The sequence below is a fragment of the Ursus americanus genome, chromosome 1, assembly GCF_024610735.1.
Source record: "Ursus americanus isolate L20-20 chromosome 1, mUrsAme1.1.p, whole genome shotgun sequence".
Taxonomy (NCBI): domain Eukaryota; kingdom Metazoa; phylum Chordata; class Mammalia; order Carnivora; family Ursidae; genus Ursus; species Ursus americanus.
This window is the reverse complement of record NC_142127.1, coordinates 4944810-4970651: the sequence shown is the minus strand read 5'-3', so window position 1 is coordinate 4970651 and position 25842 is coordinate 4944810.

The following is a 25842-nucleotide window of genomic DNA, read 5'->3' as shown; positions in this document are numbered from 1 at the left end:
TTCACTCTTAATCCCTTAATGGGCAGATTTCCTAATCTTCATTCAGTCTAATTGGTTTATATTTTTGGAATCCTATTTAAGAAATGTTTTCCTACTTTATAGTCAAGGAGATAATTAACTTTTAAAAGCTTCATTGTTTGGCCTTTCCTATTCGGATTCAAGTTCACCTAGAGTTGACTTTTACATGTGCCATGAAATAGGGTCAAGTTCCTTTTTCATTTTTCCTTCAATGCAGACCTCAAATGGACTCAAGACCATTAACCGAATAGCTCAGGATTCCCCAATGCTTTTGACTACATATGTGAGTTCTATTTCTAGACAATTCTATGCCACTGGTTTATTTTTTTTAATTCTTGTGTTAATGCCACACTTCTTACTATGTAGCTTTGTAATAAACTGTTAGTTTTTATCTTTCAACTTCTACTTTTTTCTAGATTAGTTTGATTATTTCTTCAACTTGGCCTATCTGCATAATTTAAAGAAGTGTTGAGGTTAAATTCATATAACATAACAGTTTTAATGTGAATGATTTGGTAATATTTAGTGTCATAAGAAGTCATGCAACCACATTTTTATAACTTCAAAATAAATACTGGTCACATTAAGCAGTTCCTTTCCATTCTTCCCTCTCCTAGTCCCCTCTAATCACCAATCTTTGTTCTACCTTTATTGATTTATCTACTCTGCATATTTCATAAAAATGTGCAATCCCTATCAAAATTCCAATGGCCATTTGGCAAAAACAGAAAAGCTGATCCTCAAATTCATATGGATTTTGAAGAAGCCCTGATTAGTCAAAACAATATTGACAAAGAAGAAAACATAGGAATAAATATTCATGACCTTGGATTTGGCAATGGATTCCTATATATGATGCCAAAAACATGGCAACAAAGGGAAAAATAGATAAAATGGACATAGTCCAAATTTAAATTTAAAAAAAAAGGTTTGATTTACCAACAATGTAATCAAGAAAGTGAGAAGACAGTCTACAGAATGGGAAAAATTTTATATATATATATATAGAGAGAGAGAGAGAGAGAGAGAGAGAGAGAGAGACTCTATTATATATAGGGTTTAATATCCAAAACATATAAAGAATTCCTAAAATTCAGCAAGACAAAGAAAAAATAGACCAATTCAAAATGGTCACAGGTCTTGAATAGACATTTCTGCTAAGAAGATATACAAATGGCCAACCATTTCACATCAACTAGGATGGCTAATAATTAAGAGAGAGAAAGAAAGGAGAATCCCTGTACACTGTTGGAAGGAATCAGCTGCTGGGGAATGCAATTTGGTGATTCCTCAAAAAGTTAAATGTAGAATTACCACATGACCCATCAATTCCACTTCTAGATGTATGTCCAAGTGAATGAAAAGTTGGTATTCGAAAAAGCACAGGCAGGTGCACATTCATAGAGGCATTATTTATGACAGGCAAAGATGAAAACAGTCCAAATGCCTATCAATCTATGAATGGATAAAAAATAAATATGCATAAAATGGAATATTATTCAACTATAAAAGGGAAGGAAGTACTGATACATGCTATTTCCTGGATAAACCTTTAAAACATTACACTAAGTGAAAGAAGCTTGACACAGAAGGTTATACATTCCACACACAAATTTTAACACTAGGTTGTCAATTAGCATTTTTTATAGATTTTATTTATTTGATAGAGAGAGTGAGAGATGTCAATTACCATTTAAAATATGTTAAAATGTATCTATATATTGAATTACTAGCTTGATTTTTTTCTACTACTATTTTTTTTACTATTGAGTTCCTCAATACATAACCATTGAACTTACTAGGTTTTTAATATCCTTCACTTATGTCATGTGGTTTTGTTTGTAGAAATTTAAATATCTATCTTTAGATTTATTTTCAGTATAAATTTTTTGATGCTGTAGTAAAGGACAACTTTTTTTTTATATGTAGTTGCTTATATACAAAAGATGAAAAATTTTGTTTCTAAATATCATTGGAAAATTATTTCTAAATATACCAAATGAGGATTGTAATTAATGATAAAAAAGTCATTACAAACATCAGCACATTTCAAAAATAAGAAAGTATGAATAAATAGTGAGCAAAATGTCATTTACATTGGTCATGTGCAAATATTTCTACTACTGGCATCTAAGAGACAGCACTATTAAACAACCTTGTAAACTAGGAAAGAAATTTTTAAAATGAAGAAAGGAACTTTGAGTGTAATCAGGGGATTAACTTGATTATATTTCCAATGTGATATTCTGCTACCATGTGGTTTTAAATCTGATGAGTTCAGTAAAGCCTCTGTGTGTCACTTAAAGCAACTTAAAAATACATTTTATCTATTTATTTCTCTTTTGAAGGAAAATCTGAATACCAAAAATAAGCATCCTGCTCTAGTCAACTGCAGTGTTTTTGTTTTTGTTTTTTTTCCCCCCTCTAGAAGCTTATTTATTTTCTGAAAAATAAACGACTCCATAGTATAAATTAAGGTAAAAATTTCCTCCGACCTTTGCTTTGCAACCAATTTCATTGATAGCACCACAATAGATCAGCCTAACTTAGAACTTTAGAAGATTTGGAGGAATTTTTATCAGTGTTTTAGGTCTTTCCTTCTTTCTCCTTTACCCACTGATATTCTTGACAAATGATAAAAATAGAAGTTGAGCCCATATTTACTGTACCATAATGATTTTGAAAAAAATGGTTTAATACAAGACAGAGGTAAGCCTATATTTTGAAAAGCCAGATATTGCTGATAAGTTGAGATTTACATACCCAGAGTGGAAACATCACATTCACTGTGAATTATCCTGAAGGGTGTGGAAGCTTCCCTCGGAAACCCTCACCAACATGAGGAATCCTCAACTGATCCAGCATATGTACCTATGGCCTCCTTGGTATAGCCCCCACACTTTGCACTTACTTGTATTTACATGCCTGTCATACCATAAATCTGTTTATCTGTTTGTCTCCATCAGTGACCTTCAGCAGCAGCAGGAAAAAGGCTGTTTTCCAAATTCATACCCCAGTATCTCTCATAAAACCTGTGGCCTAGCTCAACAATGGTTGATTTAAATGGGACCAAACAGAGACCAATTTCTTTCAGTGGAATGGACAGTCAAATTTTGAATTATGAGAAAGAAAGGAATATTCTGCTGATGTGGCCTCATAGGGCAGGAAAGCATTTGAGGATAACTGCAGGTCAAGACACCTCTACTTGCTAAAATACATAATTTATAAAATCAAAAGAAGAAACTTAGTTATATCCTCAGAGGGATAAAGAGAATACATATTTTATGAATATCTATCTTATAATTTAGTTGTGAATGCATTTTTGAAAGTACTCTTTTGTCAAAGAGTTTTTCACTTCAACCGTCTGAAATATAAACTCATCAGTAGTTCTTCTTTTTATGAATTAAGGCCATAAAAGTAGCAACTAAAACATAGCTTTGGCTGTTGATCAGAATGCTTTTGGGTTCAGTTGATAGCAAGTTAGACTCATTCCCAGTTGCAACAGCTGAGGTCCACAGTTAAATATAGAGGAGACCTCATTGGCTCAAATAGTGTCCTCAGGACAGGGTATCACTCACCCTCTCTCTCGATGCTTTGTTTGTTTTTCCTGAGTGGCTCCAGTGTGAGGTGGAAACTCTTCCTGTTAATTCCAATCTGGCACTGACAATTTTAGACTTGCACTAGCCCCAGGGGAAGAGAGAGTCTCTCAGACAAATATCCTCCAATGGCTCTTGCTGCTTCCAGTTGTGCTCCTCCGCTCTGACCTATGAGCTGTGGCCAAAGGGATGAGGCACTTTGATTGGCTAGCCCTAGTCACATGACAATCCCTGGGACTGAGTGGGAAGTCACAGAGATTAACAGTTGAGTTCCTTGAAAAATTAGAAATCAGTTACTAGGAAAATGGATAACCAATGCTTAGAAAGTAAAATCAACCAATAACTCTTCTTATGGTAGAATGTTGCCATTGCTAAAGGGTCTCCCTTCTTTAATAAAGATTTTAGCTTGTTAAAATAACAGATGATCATTCACCCTCCCTCTTCAATACCTCATGAAACTCTCTCTCCAGTCATATAAATTACCATGGAGAGGGAACTTTTATATTTTAATATATTTGCACATATCCTTTCCTCTGTAGATAATACATTTCTGTATCATTGTTTCTAGAATTCATAATTTTAGCTCCTCCTGTGAGGCCTCTGTTGACTTTCAAGGTTGTGTTAAGTATCTCTCCATTGTATAATTATAATTCTTAAGCATACTTACCTCAACTATAGCACTTAATATATATCACCTAAAATAAACATTTTCTGCATATTCTGCTAGGCTGGACATTCTGTGGCAGCAAAAACTGAGCATTTTTTCCCCAAGATGTATTACTAATCCTAACACATATTGAAGGTGCAAAACATACCTTTCTCATTTGGAGACTAAGGATAATGGCATTTCATTTAAAAAAAAAAAGAAGAAGAATATTGAGAAAATTAAGTCTATGCAAGCTAATCTAACATATTTGCCTTTCTCCCAGTCTTTTAAACTATAATTCCCAACCCCTGTCATTACACTGTATCATTTTAATTCATTCTGGATCTGCAGAAGTTGAGAGATTAGAAGATGCTTTCCATTGCATACAATCACCTACTACTATGTTCCAGAGCTGTTCTAGAATGTCCAGAACATATAACTTCACTTAAAGCTCACAATAGAATTGTTAAAGAAGCATTATTACCAACAGGTGAGATGTTCACTTACACAGAGAGTTTTGAATTCCCACTTCATCCTTATCAGTTGTGTGACTACATATAAGTTATTTAACATCTCTAAGTATTGCATCTCCCTATCTGTGAGACAGATATTAGAATCGTACCTACTCAACAGGCTGTTACAGGGATTGCAAGGATTCCTCTGAAGTGCTTAACACAGTGGGTGTCACATAGTGAATCCTCAATAAATTTAGCAATTCTTATGAATACATAAATGAAGTGATCACAGGACACAACTTAAAAATGATAGAAGCATGAGAGACGAGAGGGGTGGGGGAATGGGATAGACTGGTGATGGGTAGTAAGGAGGGCACGTATTGCATGGTACACTGGGTGTTATACGCAACTAATGAATCATCAAACTTTACAACGGAAACCAGGGATGTACTGTATGGTGACTAACATAATATAATAAAAAAACATTAAAATAAGAAAAATGATAGAAGTAATATCCAAAGCCCAGTCTTTCTGGTTGTAAACCTGTGCTCCTAATTGGTGGCTACAGTTTTTCTTACTTAAAATGTAGAAAAGACAAGCAAAATTCATACCTGAAATTTTATGCAACAACAAATAGAATATCATGGTCTATAATGTGTTGGCCCACCCCTAGTTAACACCAAACAACTTAATTATCAGTAAATATTTTTTCCAGTTACAAGTTGACAACTAACTGGGAATAAAAAAAAGAACAGTAAATAGAATAGCCTCTTAGATAACCAGTTAAAAAAAAATATATATATATATATATATATGAAATTCTGAGGATTTAAGCATGAGGAAAAGTGAAGAGATAAGAGGGAAAAGAAGTTTTGCCAAACAAAGATTATATTCTCTATTATTTTTGTGATTGTGTCAATGACTGGCCTTATAATTCTGGGATGTGCGTCCTCATTAGGAAACATCCTAACATCCTGCTTTGGATAAACACATCTGAACATCTAGCTGTCACCTCATTTACTACCTGAATATGCACAAAACCTTTCACTAAGAATTCAGATAACATTTGCCAAAGACCTTGCATTTCTCACACATATTTGCTCCCTGATAGGGCTTAAAGTCTCTTATAGCCACAGCACTGAAAAGTCTGGAAACTCTGGCTCCTCTCTTGCTGTGCAGAACCAGTGCTAAATGATGGCCTTTACCAGGTTGTTTTTCATCTCCCTTACCAACTGTAACATAAGATGCATACGAGGCACTCGAGGTTGTTGAAAATGTAATCAACGTCCTCTTGCCCCGGGCTTCCCGCAGGAACCGGAGCACAACTACCCTGCCCTGGGGAGACACAAATACAACTCAAGGAAAAGCTTAAAAATAGTTTTATTTATGTAAAGTTATTATAGCTCATTTCATTTGCTCCTGCAACATCATCCATTTCATATCTTCCTCACTTCTAGTTGCTCAGAGTACAAATTAATTCCCTGTGGATAAGGGCTAATGTTATTTAATACAGAGCACCTATTAATAAATCACATTAGGATACATAATTAATTATCTAACCCATTTGGGGGGGTAATAAAATCATATACTTTTAAATGTCCTTTGGGGAAATATGAATATTACCCAACCACGTTTTTAATGGCCCTCAGCATTAGCTGCGATCATCTAAAAGTTCTGTTCTTTTTTCCTATATCATTCAAGTGAAAGGTTTTTTTAATCTTAATATTTTATGAAGATTTAGGGCTTTAGCTGAGTTATCAAAAAAGAAGGGAAGACTTGACTAGGTTGGGAAGTTGGAATGAGAATAGAGGCAAACCTCAGAGATACTGCAGGTTTTGTTCTAACTACTATGATAAAGCGAATATTACAACGGAGGGAATCAAATGAATTTTTTGGTTAACTAGTGCATATAAAAGTTATGTTTACACTACACTGTAGTCTATTATGTGTGTAATAGCCTTATGTCTAAAAAAACAATTACATACCTTAATTAAAAAATACTTTATGGCTAAAAAATGCTAACCATCATCTGAGCTTTCAGCTAGTTGTAATCACTGATCAAAGATTACCACAACACATATAGTGATAATGAAAAGGTTTGAAATATTGCAGAAATTACCAAAATGAGACTCAAAATTATGAAATGAACAAATCCTGTTGGAAAAAAATGACACCAATGGACTTGCTCAATGCAGAGTTATCACAAACATTCGATTTGTAAAAAATGAGCATCTGTGAAGCAGAATAAAGTGAAGCACAGTAAAAGGAGGTATGTCTGTATCTTGATTGTGTTTTGATTGTATTTGCTATTTAACCCACGATTGTGAAATAGCTTCTCCTCGTGGATGCTGGATTTACCTATTTGAGTAGGAGTGAAATGAAAGAGCTATCCTACTTTCAATCATGTTCAAAACTTATTTACTGTAATCAGAACAGTAATCCTTTACATTGTACATAAATGCCCATGGGTAGAATGCAATTGTGCAAATAAGCTAGAAACACTACTACTGATTTGAGTTTCTTAACTGCCTCTTTCAATCCTTAAGCTCAGCTCATCCTGAATTCATCTACCCCCTCTTCTATCCAACCTTCTAAATTTCACTGTGGTGTACCTGAGTGGCTCAGTTGGTTAAGCGTCCAGCTCTTGGTTTTGGCTCAGGTCATGATCTCTTGCAACATAGGATCAAGCCCTGTGTTGGGCTCCAAGCTCAGCAGGGTGTTGGCTTGAAAGATCCTCTCCCTCTGCCCCTCCTCCTGCTCTCTCTCTCTTAAGTAAGTAAGTAAGTAAGTAAGTAAGTAAGTAAGTAAGTAAATAAATAAATAAATAAATAAATAAATAAATAAATAAAATAATAAATAAATCTTTTAAAAAAGTCTTTAAATCACTGTGAACTTGTACCACTGTCAGGGCTGAAAGGACTTCAAGCTGGATACCACCTCCTGGGGAAATTAAACACTGACAATTACTGTGAGTCACTGGAAGCTAATGGGCATTCTTTCAGATGTCATCAGCACACCTAACAAGAATGAAACGTTAAAAATAGGAATAGACAAATATGAGTTTTGAGATACAATGGGCAGACCACAAAAACAACAGTATTAACTTCTAAGCACGTATCATGTGCTTGAGTATCATTAATCTTCCCCAACCATGGCAAAGTCAAGAGTAAACTTTCATTTCTCAAGAAAAAGAAAAAATTAAACAAAACCTCTAGAAGGTGATGTAGCTAGGTTTGGGCTAACCTAATTCATCTCTGGTGGTGCAAGAACTGAATAGCTTAGCCTACCTTAAATATGCTCAGAACAATGACACTAGCCTGTAGTTGGGCAAAATCATCCTACATAAAATCTATTTTAAAATAAAGTATTGTTGAATATCTCATGTAATTTATTGAATACTATATTGAATATGAGAAACAAAATGGTTGTATTGATACAGAATGGTTGTAAATGTACTGGCTGCTTATTCTCATGATCCTGTAGATGACGGGGAGCTATGCCTCAATACCACTGCCCAATATCCTGAGAGATTATAATACTGCATATCATTAGCCCAAGGAAAGATCACAATTCAAAATTTGACATATGGTTTCAACTGAATGTGCATTCCTTTCACACCATTGTTAAGTTGAAAAATCCTAAATCGAACCATTGTAAGTCAGGGACCATCTGTATTAAATTCCTTTAACTCCAAAATGCAGTCTTTTTCCGATATGTCAGACTCTTGATTGTTAAATTGTGTTTTTCTAAGAGCTGAAGGAAGGAACAAATATTCAGAGAAGGCCACCTTTATTGTAGGTTGCAGAAAATAAAAGAAGGGTATAATTAAGAAGAAATGGATCTCAAAGCATGGGTGGGAGTCAATTAGGTTAAATAGTTATTTTCTAGCATATGATTTTATTTTTCACTTTATTTTACTATATAGTTTTATATATATAGTTATATATATATATATAGTTTTTTATATAGCTATATATATAACTATATATATAGTTATTTTCTTAATGATTGCCCTGGGGATTACAATCAACATCTTAATTTATAACATTCTAAATTGAATTAATGCCAACTTAATCTCAATGGTAAACTGGAACATTACCCCTAGATATCTCTATCCCCACTCCCCTCCCTGTATCCATTGCTATTGTTATAACCATAGACTATGTATGCCTGTCACCGAAGATTTATAATTATTACCTTCTGCAGGTTTCTTTTAAATCTTACAGGTGAACAAAAAAATTATAAGCAAAAATGCATTTATACTGTCTTTTTTTTAACATTTAGATTGTATTTACTTCTATGGATACATTTACCAACACTCCTTATTATTTTATCAGCATACAAGTTACTGTCTAATGTCCTTTAATTTCAGTCTGAGGGATTCCCTTTAGTATTTCTTCTAAGGCAGGTTTGCTAGAGACAAATTCTCTCAGGTTTTATCTAGGAAAGTCTTAAGTTACCCTTCATTTTTGAAGGATAATTTGGGACATTTAAATTCTTGGTTGACAATTTTTCTTTCAGCACTTTGAATACGTCTTTCTATAGTTTCCTGACCTTCACAGTTTCTGGTGAGAAATTAGCCATTAACTGTATTGATAATAACATATATATGACAAGTCACTTCTTTCTTGTTGTTTCCAAAATTCTCCTAGTTTTTAACTTTTTTTATGGTATGTCTAGATGCGGGTATCTTTGAATCTATACTACTTGGAATGTTGAGCTTCTTTGATGTATCGATTAATGTTTCTCAACAAATTTGGGAATACTTTGCCCATTTTTTCTTTAAATATTCTTCTTCCCCATCTTGTCTTTCCTCTTCATCTCGGGATCCCATCATGTGTATGTTGATAAGTTTGATGGCTTCCCACATGTGTCTGAAATTCTGTTTTGTTCATTTTTCTTTATTCTTTTTATGTTCCTCAGACTTCTTAATATCAGTCAACGTATCTACAAGTTTACTGATTTTTTCCTTCTGCTTGGTCAAATATGTGATGAGTCCCTCTAGTGAATTTTTTTATGGTATTGTATTTTTCTTTCTTTTCTTTTGGTTTCTTTTGCTTTCTTTTCTTTTCTTTCTTTTAAAGTAGGACTCACACCCAATGTGGGGCTTGAACTCATGACCCTAAGATCATGCAAGAGTTGCATGCTCCACTGACTGAGCCAGCCAGGCACCCCAGTATTATATTTCTCAACTCCAGAATTTCTATTTTATGCTTTTTAAAATAATCTTTATATTTTTATTTACATTCTATATTTGCTGAGTCATCATTTTTATATCTCCCTTTAGCTATTTAGAGATAATTTCTTTTAGTTCTTTGGACATATTTAATGTAACTGATTTAAAGATTCTCTAGTAATTCCAAAGTCTGACTTTCTTAGGGATAGTTTCTATTGATAGATGTTTTCTTTTCATGATCTATACTTTTTAGTTTTATGTTTTTGGTTTTTTGTATATCTCATATTTTTTAAAATCATGTCATTTTATAAAAATATTGTGAAGGTGAGTAACATAACATAATAAAATTTTTTTTAAATAAAAATAAATAAATAAATAAGAGGCAATTAAGTATGAAAAAAAATATTGTGAAGGAAATACAGAAATGAATTCTTCCCTTATCCCAGGAACTGTTGCTGCTACTGTGTATGATTGAAGTTATTGATGATATACTTGGCTTGTTTCATGGACTTTCTGATCATATTCTATAATGTGTGTATTCTCAATCATGTGTGGCCTTTGAAATTTCTGTTCATTTAGCTTAGTGATCAGCTAATTATAAGACACAGATTTCCCTAAACTCCTAGAAGCAATGAGTCTCCCCACCTTTGTTGAGGAGTTCTGTGTACATGTTGGAGTACACATTCAACAATGATCCAGGCAATTTACTACACTGTCCAAACCTTAATTTTTTTTCTCATAAAAACACATCAGGTGAAGTGAGAGCTTAGATCTCTCTCAGCTGTTTTTTGGACATGCACACAGACTTACACGTGTGTGGCCTTCTAGATTAAAAAGAATATGTCAGAAATGTTCCAACCTATTGACAGCTCAGTTTTTAAGAATTTGGGCCAGCCAATTTTTTTTTCTCAATTGATATCCACTGCCTCAGGGATCTGTGAAGTTAAGAACATTTGGAAAACAATGCTGACAAACATCTGAGAAAAGTTTTTGTCATTGGGCAAGTTCCAAGTCAGGTCAAATAAAGACAACCAGGAAAGTATGCTCTGCTGGTGAACAACCTCATGGCTAAATAATGACAGTTCTCTGGGAATGAGGCTATAAAGGAGCTCCAACTTCATTTTGCCTACTCCAGTTGGCTGGTACTGGACTTCGTTTTTTGTTTGTTGTTTGTTTGCTTTTTTTTGTTTTTCTTTTGTTTTGGTGGTTTTTACTATAACGGCATTTGTTGGTTGGCAAGGTTATCTTGGAGCTGAAAGGGAGATGGGAAGACAGCAAGTTAAGACGCCACAAAGCTTACTTTTTTTTAGCAAGATTCAGCCATTTATTGTGAACAAATGTTACAAGCTTTTGGTTAACTTCTTTAGTTAACATACAGCTGGCTGTCATACTCACTGAAATGTTTCCACTTAGTAGTTTGTGTGCACACATGTGCAAAGCATTGTGCATCCATGCCTATCCATCCATTTATCATCCATTTTTTGATCTATCCATCTGCAACAAGACAGCAGTGTGTTCTGGCCAAGGTTCACAGCACTGGGGGCTGGGCTTTCAGATAGCTCAGGATTCAGATCTTAGTCCTCTAATAGGGGTTTCTCAGGATACTAACATCCCTTTCTGATGCAACAGAAGTCAGAGCCATGGGAGTAGTTGATGTTTGAGTCTCTAACCCCAATTGAACTGGGTTAGCCTAAAACTCAGTCTCTGAATGTTCTGAGATAGACAAAAGAAGTCAAATAAACAAATTTCAGAATTCTGAAATGTTGACTTCTGCCATTCTTTCCAAGTTTTCTCATTGCTTTTATGAAGAAGAGAATTTTTAGAGGTTTTATTCTGTCATTCTTACTTATATTCCCTTAGGATTTAATTATGAAGAAGGGAGAAGAGAAAGCAATAAAGGTGAAGGCATCAGGTTAGGTGTAAGCATAAGAGCAGGAATTAGCAAGCAAAATGCTAATTAATGAAAAAATTAGTTGGACAGAAGCAGTGGGGACTTATGGGCTAATTAGGGTAAGTTGGTTGCAGCCAGTGATTAAGGGCCTTGTCGATCAGGATGGGTAGTCTGACCATGATATTGAGCCAATAGGAATCTCTTGTTGGTTTTAAAGAATTCCAGTCAGGCAATCCCATCATGAAATCTCAAAATCTAATATCTCACATTCAATGAATTGAAATACTTTGAGCAAATAGGCTTTCTTGCTAAATTAAAAGTAAAATACTACTTATTTTTCCATTGTTTCTTCATTCATTATAAACAAAGATGATTGAGATCTGATTCAATCAGGATAGGCATGTTGTACAGGGGTAACAGAATAAAAACAGCAGCAATTGGAAAAATGGGGGAGTTAAAAAAAATGTGATCCTGTTCATGCCCAAGACCATGATAGTTAAGAAGATCTTTTCCATCATCTTGAGAGTCCCCAGTTTCTTCTGGAGTGAGAAGAGCATTCTCTAGAAAGTCTTGTACCAGCAATTAAATGATTTTGTCATATCAACTCAAAACTCCTTGGCCCACACTGGTCTCATAACCTCACCTTCACATGAAAGTCCCAGATGTGCATTACTGCCATCTGCCAACGAGGCAGAAAGCCAGAAAAACTGAGAGAATGTCCTACATAATTAGCACAAACTCATCACGCCATGCACATTGCTAGGCACTGAGCTTAGCATGGGTATTGTTGTTTTAACTTTACAATAATGGCTAAAGGCCTAGAACAGAGCAACTTAACCCTTTATTCTTATAATACCTTTGGGGCATGTCTCACAGGGAGACTTACTGGCAGCTTAATGACTCAACTCCCTTGATTACTATTGCTGAGGGGTTGGCACCTGGTAAACAAATATGGATCTATACAGTCTCACTACTGTAGACCACAATTTAAACCATAAACACAGAAAAATAATATTTTATGCAGAAAGGATATTAAAAGGAGACACTTACATGGCAAAAATGGCTCAACACGATTCAATAAACTTTTCCTGAGCTACTATTCTGTGATTAGCATTTGATAATCTTTGCAATGTTTTAAAACCTGGATATTATCATCTTTCTCTCAAAGTCGAATCCCTTTTATTTGTTACTGATATCATTAGTTGTCCCTATATTCTTCTCTTCTGCCTTAGGGACAGAACTCATAATTGTACCTATGCACACTGGCACCAAGTTCGAGTCTGAGCATGAAGTGTGCCTAGGGGAGGCCCTAGGACTAGGGTCTGATGAAAGATATATAACCAGAATAAATGTATGAGATTTTCAGAAAAGCTCTTTAAAAAGGAGGAGAGAGGTGCACACTCATTTTTTTTCCATTTCTTCTCATTCCCATTATTAGCCTAAAACATAAATAAGAAAATTTGAATTCTACCACCAACTCTGAATTATAAGGTGACCTTGTAGATAAAAACAATACACAGGATGGTTGGCAGAAAGATAAAAGACATACAACTCTGAAGAATTATTGGATCTATTATACTAGTCGTGGACTTTCTATGTTTGGAAATCTTTTTTTTTAATTCAAAGATTTTATTTATTTAGAGAGAAAGACTGTGTGTGTGCATGCACACGTATGTGAGCAGTGGAGGGGCAGAGAGAGAAAAGACTCTCAAGCCGACTTCATGCTGAGCATTGAGGCTGATGCAGGGTTTGATCTCACGAATCTGAGATCATGACCTGAACTGAAATCAAGAGTTAGGCGCTTAACCAACTGAGCCACCCAGATACCCTTAAATTTGGAAATCTTTTCTGTGATTTGGAGAGAACTTTACTTGCCAATGCCTTCAGGTCCTTGTTCATAAAGATAGATGCAATTCATAACTAGTGAACCTATAACCATACTGAATATTTTACACCACCATCCATCCTGCCATCCAAGCCAGAAATCGGGAATCAACCTTGATTCCTTCCCATTCCAAATCTATATCACCTAACATGTCCTCAAGTTACTCCCCCTTCTCTATAACCTAAATTGTGGACAATATATTCTCATATGGCTGCCCTGGATATAGTCTTTATCATCTCCCACTTGACTGTGTCAATAGCTTGCTTTCTTGGCACCACTCTTGATTTTAAACATCACTCCCCAACTGAAATTTCTAAAGTGAATTTTGCATGTCTGTACCTATGAAGAATGAATTGATTTCTAACTATTTATAGTATAACATCAAGATTCCTGAACACAAGACAGATGCCCTTCTTGAACTGGCCCTTATCTACTCATTCATCCTCTTCCTACAGAAGTGCTCTGTTTTATTTATCTTATTTCCCACCCAGAAACATAGAAGCACTTGCAGTTTCCCAAATATGCCGTTCTCTTTCATATGCTGATATCTTTTATAAATTGTGCCCTTTGCATGGAATATCCTCTCCAGTCTCATAGGGTTGACAGACTCCCCTCAAAATTATATTAAACAACCACCCACCCTATAATATCCCTTGATGTACTGCATCTTGTCTGCTCCCTGGCACCTTGTGCATGTCTCCATTATCAGACTTATGAAAGGATAATTGCATGCTTCCATTTCTAACTCATCAAATGTCTAAGGTATATTTATCTCTGGATCTTTACTATTTAACAATCTGCCTCACAGATAATAGATGTTCAATAGGTATGCAGTATGAGTATTTAATTCCTTTGTCCACAGTTCAAGTGCATGATATGCTCTGATTTGTCTTGAGCATAGAGACTTTAAACCCTTCTTTAACAGATAAGTGGGCCCAAAATGTCCAAACCAGCTCCCTGATAGTTATTTAGGGTGGCCCTGAGGAGTTTAGGTGTTCGAGAGTATTGACCAGGTGAAGCATCCAAGCCTTACATTTAATCCAAAATCTACTTACTCTCTGGGCTCAGTCATCCATTCTTCCTCTGACACATTCTTTTCTTTGAGTGCCTTTGTCTTTCCTTTCAGAACAAGGGATGACTACAGTTGATGTCCATATCATCTCTACACTCTATCTCAGACAATAAAATTTGAGAGCTAAGGTGGGCCTGGACTCTGTTTTCAACCCTCACCCAAACGAATAGATTGTGTCCACAAAATTCTTTGGCTTTTCCTTTTAGAGAATAATGGAAATAAATTCAAACTGAACAAATACATTAGCTTTATCTCCCATAGAGAATTATAGTACATGCTTTTAAAAAAGAATTATATGAGTAAAATAGAAAAATGAAAAGTGTATTAAAGGACCTTAAACAATTGTAAAAACCTAAAAACAATCAAACAAAAACACAAAAGCACACACATGGTGGTGATCCTAAAGAACACCTATCCCAACATTCTATCCAAGGTAAAATCTCAGGCAGCAGATATTCAAAAAGCTTTGGGGAATGGAAACTGAGCACTCTGGGAAGATAGGATAGTGAAGTGGTTAGTAGCCAGACTCTGAATCTTGATTATGTGGGGTCAAGTCCTAACTCTGGTATGTACTAATTATGTGACTTTGGACAAATTACATAATTTTATTGGGCTTTACTAGATCATTTGCAGTACCAAGAAAGAAAGCGTACCTCTCTCATGAGGTGTGTGTGAAGATTGAGTGAATATAGGTGAGGTTCTTAGTACATGTCCCATCTAGAGCAAATGCTCCATAATTCTCAGTATTGTTTTTTTTTTTAAAGACTTTATTTATTTGACAGAGAGAGAGACAGCCAGCGAGAGAGGGAACACAAGCAGCAGGAGTGGGAGAGGAAGAAGCAGGCTTTCAGGCCAGAGGAGCCTGATGTGGGGCTCGATCCCAGAATGCCGGGATCACACCCTGAGCTGAAGGCAGACATTTAATGACTGAGCCACCCAGGGGCCCCATAATTCTTAGTATTGTTATCATGTCATAGTCTATTCTACTGTTTAACAATTCTTTTATTTTTCTTATAATAGGAATATATATTATTATAGGACTATTCGTTATAGTAGGGACATATGATTTAGCTTGCTCTGTGTACTGTTCTAAACACCATAACATTAGCTTTCATTCATTATATCTCTATTGTAAAAGAAAATCCAGGTATAGACATTTTAAGTTATTTTTTGAAGGTCATGTGTCATATAAGGCAGGCTTGGGTTTTAACACTAGACCATCTGGCGCAGGCTCTTGATCAAACCTAACATTTCCTACTGTACTGAGTTCAGCCTTCTGGTATACGGTGGAAATGTCATTTTATTCTCTCTCTTCATACAGAACCCCATACCTAGACTTCTTTCCAATGAATGCTCCCTATATTTTAATCAGAACGAATCCAATTAAGACCCATTGCTCCTTAAAAAGTCCTGGTGATTAGGCCAAACCTGTCATGTTATTTTTGTTGTTCTTTTTTTGTTGTCATAGGTTTTTCTAAATAATTTTTTAAAATAATTTTTATTTTGTTATTATTAGTCACCATACACTACATCCTCACGTTTTTTTCTGCTTTTTTCATTTTTTTCTTTTTATTTTTTTAAATAATTTTTATTTTGTTATATTAGTCACCATACAGAACATCCCCAGTTTTTGATGCTATGTTCCGTGATTCATTATTTGCGTATAACACCTAGTGCATCATGCAATATGTGCCGGCCTTAATACTCATCGCTGGCCTATCCCAAAGCCCTACCCCCCTCCCCTCTGAAACCCTCAGTTTATTTCCCAGAGTTCATAGTCTCTCATGGTCCATTCCCACTTCTGTTTACCCTCCTTCATTCTTCCCTTCCTTGTCCTACCGATCTTCCTGCTATTTCTTATGTTCCATAAATGAGTGAAACCATATGATAATTGTCTTTCTCTGCTTGACTTATTTCACTTAGCATAATCTCCTCCAGTCCCGTCTGTGATGCAGCAAATGTTGGGTAATCATTCTTTCTGATGGCTGAGTAATATTCCATTGTATATATGGACCACATCTTCTTAATCCAGTCAACTGTTGAAGGGCTTCTCAGATCTTTCCACAATGTAGCTATTGTGGACAATGCTGCTATGAACATTGGGGTGCATATGGCCCTTCTCTTCACTACGTCTGTATCTTTGGGGTAAATACCCAGTAGTGCAATGGCTGGATCATAGGGTAGCTCAATTTTTAACTTTTTAAGGGAACTCCACACTGTTTTCCAAAGTGGCTGTACCAACTTGCATTCCCACCAACAGTGTAAGAGGGAATCCCCCTTCTCCACATCCTCTCTAACATTTGTTGTTTCCTGACTTGTCAATTTTTGCCATGTTAACTGGCGTAAGGTGGTATCTCAAGGTTGTTTTGATTTGAATTTCCCTGATGGCTAAGGACGTTGAACATTTTTTCATGTTTCTGTTACCCATTTGTATGTCATCATTGGAAAAGTGTCTATTCATATCTTCTGCCCATTTTTTGATTTGATTATTTGTTTCATGTGTATTGAGTTTGAGAAGTTCTTTGTAGATCTTGGATACCAGTCTTTTATCTGTAGTGTCATTTGCAAATATGTTCTCCGATTCTGTGGACTGCCTCTTAGTTCTTTTGACTGTTTCCTTGGCTGTGCAGAAGATTTTATCTTGATGAAGTCCCACAAGTTCATTTTTTCTTTTGTTTCTCTTGCCTTTGGAGATGTGTCATGAAAAAAATTGCTTTGGCCAATGTCAAAGAGGTTGCAGCCTATGTTCTGCTCTAGGATTTTGATGGATTCCTGTCTCACATCAAGGTCTTTCAGCCATTTGGAGTTTACCTTTGTGTTTGGTGTGAGAGAGTGGTCAAGTTTCATTCTTTTATATGTAGCTGTCCAATTTTCCCAGCACCATTTATTGAAGAGACTGTCTTTTCTCCACTGGATGTTTCTTCCTGCTTCGTCAAAGAGTAGTTGCCCAAAGAGCCGAGGGTCCATTTCTGGGTTCTCTATTCTGTTCCATTGGTCTATGTGTCTGTTTTTGTGCCAGTACCACGCTGTGTTTGTGAGCACAGCTTTGTAGTATAGCGTGAAATCCGGCATCGTGATGCCCCCAGCTTTGTTTTTCCTTTTCAACAATTCCTTGGCGATTCGGGGCCTTTTCTGGTTCCACACAAATTTCAGGGCTCTTTGTTCCAGCTCTTTGAAAAACGTCATTGGTATTTTGATCGGGATGGCATTGAAAGTGTAGATTGCTCTGGGTAGCATAGACATTTTAACTATGTTTATTCTTCCGATCCATGAGCATGGAATATTTTTCCATCTTTTTTTGTCTTCCTCAATGTCTTTCATGAGTGATCTGTAGTTTCTAGAGTACAGATCCTTTACATCTCTGGTTAAGTTAATTCCAAGATAACGTATGATTTTTGGTGCTATTGTAAATGGAATGGATTCCCTAATTTCTCTTTCTTCAGTCTCATTATTCATGTATAGAAATGCAACTCATTTCTGAGCATTGATTTTGTATCACGCCACATTACTGAATTGCTCTGTAAGTTCTAATGGTTTGGGGGTGGAGTCTTTTGGGTTTTCTATATAGAGTATCATGTCATCTGCAAAGAGAGACAGTTTGACTTCTTCTTTGCCAATTTGGATACCTTTTATCCCTTTTTGTTGTCTGATTGCTGTTGCAGGGACTTCTAGTACTACGTTGAATAATAATGGCGAGAGTGGGCATCTTTGTCGTGTTCCTGATCTTAAGGGAAAGGCTTTCAGCTTTTCCCCATTGAGAATGATATGTGCTGTAGGCTTTTCATAGATGGTTTTTATGAGATTGAGGAATGTACCCTCTATCCCTACACTCTGAAGGGTTTTAATCAGGAAAGGATGCTGTATTTTGTCAAATGCTTTTTCTGCATCAATTGAGAGGATCATATGGTTCCTGAGTCTTTTCTTGTTGATATGATCTATCACACTAATCGATTTGTGAACGTTGAACCACCCTTGCATCCCAGGGATGAACCCCACTTGGTCTTGATGGATAGTCCTTTTAATGTACTCTTGGATCCTATTAGCTAGGATCTTGTTGAGAATTTTGGCATCCATATTCATCAGGGAAATCAGTCTGTAATTCTCCTTTATGATGGGGTCTTTGTCTGCTTTGGCGATCAAGGTAATACTGGCCTCATAGAATGAGTTTCATAGTTTTCCTTCTTTGAATGTTTGGTAGAATTCGCCAGGGAATCCGACAGGCCCTGGACTCTCGTTTTGGGCAGATATTTGATCACTGCCTCCATCTCATCATAATTAATCGGTCTGTTCAAATAATCAATTTCTTCCTGTTTCAATCTTGGTAGTTTATAGGTTTTCAGGAAGGCAACCATTCCTTCCAGGTTGTTTAATGTATTGGCATTAAGCTGTTGATAAAAGTTGCTAATGATCCTTCCTATTCCTTGGAGTTGGTCGTGATCTCTCCCCTTTCATTCATAATTTTATTAATTTGGGTCCTCTCTCTATTCTTTTGAATACGTCTGGCCAGCGGCTTATCGATCTTCTTTATTCTTTCAGAGAACCAGCTTCTAGTTCTGTTGATCTGCTCTCCTGTGCTCCTGGTTTCTAATTCATTGATCTCTGCTCTAATCATGATCATCTGCCTTCTCGTGTGTGGGTTAGGCCTGTTCTTCTGTTCCAGCTCCAGCTTCTTGAGGTGAGAATATAAAAACTACATTTTAGTTTTTTCTGTTCTCTTGAGTGAGGCTTGGATGGCTATGTAATTTCTCCTTAAGACCGCCTTTGCAGTGTCCCATAGGTTTTGGACAGATGTGTTTTCATTTTCATTAGTCTCCAAATATTGTTTAAACTGATTTTTAATTTCCTGGTTCACCCAATCATTCTTGAGCAGGATGGTTCTTAGTTTCCAAGTGTTTGGGTTTCTTCCAAATTTTTCCTTGTGATCGAGCTCCAGTTTCAAAGCTTTGTGATCTGAGAATATGCAGGGAATAATCTCAGTCTTTTGGTATCAGTTGAGACCTGTTTTGTGACCCAGTATATGGTCTATTCTGGAGAAAGTTCCATGTACATTTGAAAAGAATGAGTATTCTGTTGTCCTGGGGTGTAGTGTTCTATTTATATCTATGAGGTTCATTTGGTCCAGTATGTCATTCAAAGCTCTTGTTTCTTTGTTGATTTTCTGCTTCGGTGATCTGTCTATTGCTGAGAGTGGGTTGTTGAGGTCTTCTACTATTAACGTATTATTATCTATTTGTCTCTTTATTCTAGTTAAGAGTTGGCTTGTGGATCCAGCTGCTCCCCTGTTGGGTGCATAGATATTTATAATTCTCATATCCACTTGTTGGATACATCCTTTAAGAATAATATAGTGTCATTCTGTATCTCTAACAACAGTCTTTAGTTTAAAATCTAATCTGTCTGATATGAGAATTGCTACCCCAGCTTTTTTTGCGGTCCATTGGCATGAAAAATGGTTTTCCATCCCTTCACTTTCTGTCTGGATGTATCTTTAGGTTCAAAATGAGTCACTTGTATACAGCAAATGGATGGGTCATGTCTTTTTATCCAATCTGCAACCCTGTGGCATTTATGGGAGCATTTAGGCCATTTACATTGAGAGTGATTATTGAGAGATATGATTTTAATGATTTCATGTTGCCTTTGAAGTCTTTGTTTCTATTGATTGTAAATTTCTGTTCTGTATCACTCTTGGTGCCTTTTTACTTTTATAGAACCCCCCTTAATATCTCAAGTAGTGTTGGTTTGGTGGTTACAAATTCCTTCAGTTTCTGCCAATCCTGGAACGTCCTTATTTCTCCATCAATTCTGAATGACAGCCTTGCTGGATAAAGGATCCTTGGCTGCATGTTCTTTTCAGATAGAAGTTTGAAAATATCCTGCCAACCCTTCTTAGCCTGCCAGGTCTCTGTAGACAGGTCTGACGTTATTCTGATATTTTCCCCTCTATACATAAGGATTTTCTTCCCCCTGGCCACTTTTGATACTGTATCCTCATTGTTTTTTAATGTTCTAATTTATCTGCTTTTTATTTGTACCTATTATATGTCTGACACAATGTTTGGCCACACACTTGCAACTGGTTAGAGAGCTAAATGGAAAAAAAATGTAAATTGCAACAGAGTAAATGCAGTAAGACTATTTACGGCATGTTATGGCTATGCACAAGCAGGAACTTCCAATGCATGGAAATCTTCCTAGAAAAGGTTATAGTTAAGCAGTATATTGAAGGATGTTGTAAAACCAAGTGAAGAGGGCTAAGAATTGGAAAAAAAAAAAAAAGCAGGGTGCCGCAAACACACATAACATCTTCAAGGTGTCATGTTTCCTCTGTGGAGCCTTACTTGTTGGATATTTGCTTTTCAGGAAAGAAGAAATCAGATGACTGATTTTGGGAAATTCAAATACTGCATTATTTATCTGCAACTGCATAATAAATTACTCAAAATTTAGCTGCTTAAAATAGTACACATTTATTTCCTTGTTTCTGTGAGCCATTAGTACAGGCCCTGCTTAGATAGCCTCTCTGAACCAGGAAGGCTGTAAAGAAGGTATTGGTCTCTGATGCAGTCATCTTATATCTTGCACGGAAAAGTATCAACTTCCAATTTCACTCATGTACCAGTCCTCAATTTCTTGGTATATGTTGGCCAGAGACATCATTCTGTTACTTGCCAAAATGGCCTCTTCACTGGGGAGCTTAAAAAAAGGCTATTGGCTTCCTCTCTCAGACCAAGTGAGTGAGAGAACACCCAGGACAAGAGTCACAATCTTTTGTGACATAATCTTGGAATTGACATTCCATCATTTCTCTTACATTTTAGTTGGGGTAGTCTAGGAGTTTTTGATAAAATACAGGATACCAATTAAATTTGAATTTCAAGTGAACGTTTATATTATAAGTATATTCTAAGTACACATGGGGCATGTTTATACTTTAAAAAATACATACGATGTTTATCTAAAATTTAATTTAAGTGGTCATCCTGAATTTTTGCTTCTAATTCCGACACATCTAAGCTAGTGACACCCTTTTACCTTTGCCACATTCTATTCATTAGAAGCAAATCACACTAGGTTCAATTCACACTCAAAAAGGTGAAAGATTATACAAGATTGTGAGCATTAGTCTATGGGATTTACTGGAGAACATCTCAGATGCTGCTTATAGCAGTGACTAAAAAATAAGCACTTAATATTATGTCCTTTATGGTACATTCTGGGTCTCTGTAGAGGCATTCCAATATATTGTCCCCAAATTGTTTTAACCCCCCCCCCTGAAGAGGTCTACATTAGTCTTCTAAGACTGCCATAACAAAATACCACAGTCTGAGTGGCTTAAACAACAGTTATTTTTCCCACAGTGCTAGAGTTTTCAAGTCCAAGATCAATGTACCAGTGGGGTTGATTTATGATGAGTCTCCTCTTCTTGGCTTATAGATGGCCATTTTCTCACTGTGTCTTCACATGGCCTTTCCTCTGTGCTGGTGTGGAGAGAGTGACAGATTCCTGGTGTCTCTTTCTCTTTTTATAAGGGTACTCGTCCTATAGGAATAGGGTCCCACCCTTATGACCTTATTTAACCTTAATTACCTCCTTAAAGTCCGTATCTCTGAATAAAATCACTTCGGGGGTAAGGGCTTCAACTTGAAATTTGGGGGACAGAGTTCAGTCTATGACTCAGTTTTTCACAATAAAAGGACAAGTTAGTGAAGTTCAGTCTGCTCATGTACTGATTGAAGACAGAAAGCATTTTCCATTTTCATTCTGGGTTTAGAGGCTGACATAATAGGAAAGGATCCTTTAGCTCTCCTTTTGTCTGAAATCAAGCCCAACCAAGAAATCTTACAAAATGTGTTTCAGAAACTTTGCAATATAAAGTAAGTTAGTGGAGAGTTCCCCCTACATGCTTCCCAAAGGGTGCAGTCATGTGTTAAGGCTGATTGTTTATATTTTATGGTGCATACTTCAGGTGAGATGATAACCTAAAGGCATTTTCTTGTCCTTAAGTTAGGCAATTTGATAACCTAGAGGTTAATGTTGAAAGGCAGTCATGAAGGAAACCCCCAACAGTTTTGCACTCCTTTAAGAATGGTGTAATGAAATCAACATACAAAACAGAAGGAGCTGGGTGAGGCTGGGAGTTAGAGCATTTAGGTTTCTGGTTAAGGGACTTTAATATCAGGAGCTTACTGGCTTTGCTGGGGTTTAGTTCTGTCCTACCAGAGGCACTCACTGCTGAACCTGAAATGAGGCTCCTCTTTTCTCCTTTCACCCTATTTTAATATATCAGATTAACATCTTTTTAGGCAAGGCCTCCTATAGGCATGCTTTCTCTCTGCTGAAATTCCAAATGGAACATTTGCTATGAACTTGAACTGCATATCTGGCATTTTATCCTGAAAGAACCATACTGCCTCATTCCCTCTGGCAAACTACAAAGAATTGAGTAAAATTCAAAGGCTACATAAATACTTCCATTAAAGAATGCTGACTAGTAAGGGTTGGAGGTCTGGCCCATGTGACTTGAAGAGTGGGGTCTCATGAGACTTTGCAAAATCATACAATTAAACAGGTAAAAATTCTCTTTCAGGATATAGTTCAACATTTTTAGATGACACATAGCCCATAATGATCTCATTTCTGTCTAACTTTGTAGCCCATCTCCCTCCTTCACCTTGTACATCAAACTTAACTTTTTTCTTAGCATTTTGCTAAAAGTACCATGCATTCCTTCTCACCTTTATGTCTTTGAAGGTCACTTTACACTGCTTGAAAGGTACAAACTCCTGTTTAATTGGCAAACTCCAAGCAACCCTCCTGAATTCAGCTAACATACCAATATCCCTAGGAGACATTTCTTGGTTGATACTCTTCTGCCCCCTTGGGTTAAATGAACCACATTTGTTCTCCTGGAAATGTGTTTCTACCTTTATTTTACAATATACTATTGTTTGGTGATTATTCGTTTACTTGTCAATATCTCACTCCCAAATAAAATGATATACAGCTCTTTGAAGACAGGGATAATTCTAATTATGGCTGCATTCCTAACTTTATTTTTTAATTTTTTTTTTCCAGGACCATGGGACTGTCACAGAGCCACAGTCCAAAGATTGGTAGCAAGTTCCCCATCAGTTACTGAGCCAATTGAGAGCTATCACTGTCTGATTTCTCAAAGAAACCTGGTCATCCTGTCCCTGAACACTTGGTGCTTAGCCAGCTGGAGCAATCACAATCTCCAGGGTGGGAAGCCAGTTGGCTTACCTCCCCTGGCTAATTGAGAGGTCTTAATTCTAAAGAGCAGATGGTTTGCACATGCACAGTATGCTACAGGACCTGGTCATTGTAGAAAGAGCCTTTTGAGGGAATACTGCACCAAGACCCCATTCCAACCACTTGACCATAAGCTGGGATCACATACCTGGTACGACTGAATCACTGCTGCTTTTATCTACTGATGAGAAGGGCAGGGAACACACCTACATTCCTGACTTATAACTCCTAATGGAGTGTGTGGTTCAACAATGTCCTTAATGAAATCATGCCTTAAGGATAAATCTTTAAATTCCAGTTCCCTGCAGTTACAGTCAAATGACATCACATCAATTTCATTATCCACAATAGTGAGTTGTATCATGGAATGTATAGAACTATGTCATTCAGGACAATTTATTTGTCTCTTAAAATAATAAGATCTTGTATTGGCTGCTAAAAACCTTAACATATTATTCTGGATTTTAAAGAGCTTACAATATGGGTGCCTGGGTGGGTCAGTTGGTTAAAAGACTGCCTTTGGCTCAGGTCATGATCCTGGAGTTCCAGGGTCGAGTCCCTTGTTGGGCTCTCCCTGCTCAGTAAGGAGTCTGCTTCTCCCTCTGATCCTCCCCATCTCATGCTCTCTTGCTCACTCATAAATAAATAAAATCTTTAAAAAAAAAAAAAGTACTTACGATAAAGTTGGGGGTAGACAATGCATGTGTAACTGGAATTATAACTAAAGTACAGCAGTAGACATTTATTGATTTCTTAAATTGTAGTAAGCCTTGTGCCATGCATGCAATAAACTAAATGTGACACAATTATTGTCCTTAAGAATCTAACATTCCAGTCTGAGGGACAAAGAAGATATAGGTAATTAAAGTAGTTTTCAAAAAGTAAGTTACAGAATTACAAACTTCAAACTGAAGAATTAAATAAAATGGGAATGAGTATATATATATATATATATATATATATATATATATATATATATATATATATATATACTGAACCATCTAGCTTCAATCCAGATGGTTTGATCAATAATTAAATAGTTCACTCTGTCTAGACAATCAGTTGCAGATGTAGTTCATCTTTAATGACACCCCCCCCCATATTTAAAAGAACACCTTGAGGTTGCAGGGGAGGAAAAATAACTTTCCCTCTACCCCTCAGAGTTCATGGCTGAAACCCCTGTAATAATAGATACATTAACAAAAGAAAAACAAACAAACAAGTGTATTAACAGGTATACTTCATGTGTACATGAGAGATACTCAGGGAAAGATGAGTAAGTCTCAGAAGTGGCTTAGAACTCAAGCTTAGATGCCATCTTAAGCTAAAGACAAAAGAAAGATGTGGAAGGCCAGTTGCTGGAAGGGTACTAGAAAAAGCAAGGTAAACAAGAGAAAGATTCTTTATGCAGATTTAAGTCCCAGCCTTCTCCATTGATAAGCATTTCTTGTGATTTAGCCATTTGTCTACTCATGGTACAGAGTGGGAGACCCCTTTACAAATGGAGATTTCCTTATAAAAGTAAGCTTCTTTTAAAAAAGGGTAATTTCTACTCTGTTTTCAGATGTTCTTCTGTATCTGCCGTTTCTCATAATAATCAGTTCAAAATCATCCTTGTGACAAAAAGCCATATCTTGGGGTGGTATATTGTGCTACCTTTCAAGATTCTGTTACAAATATAACTTTCTAAAATTAAACAACAACAAATATCACACAAACCAAAAGTGGTCACCAGCCAAAGATTGGTAGGAGGTAATACACAGACCTGTAGCCAAACAAATTTGGATTTATTTTTACAACAAAACAGCAGCACACACTGTAGGGAATCAT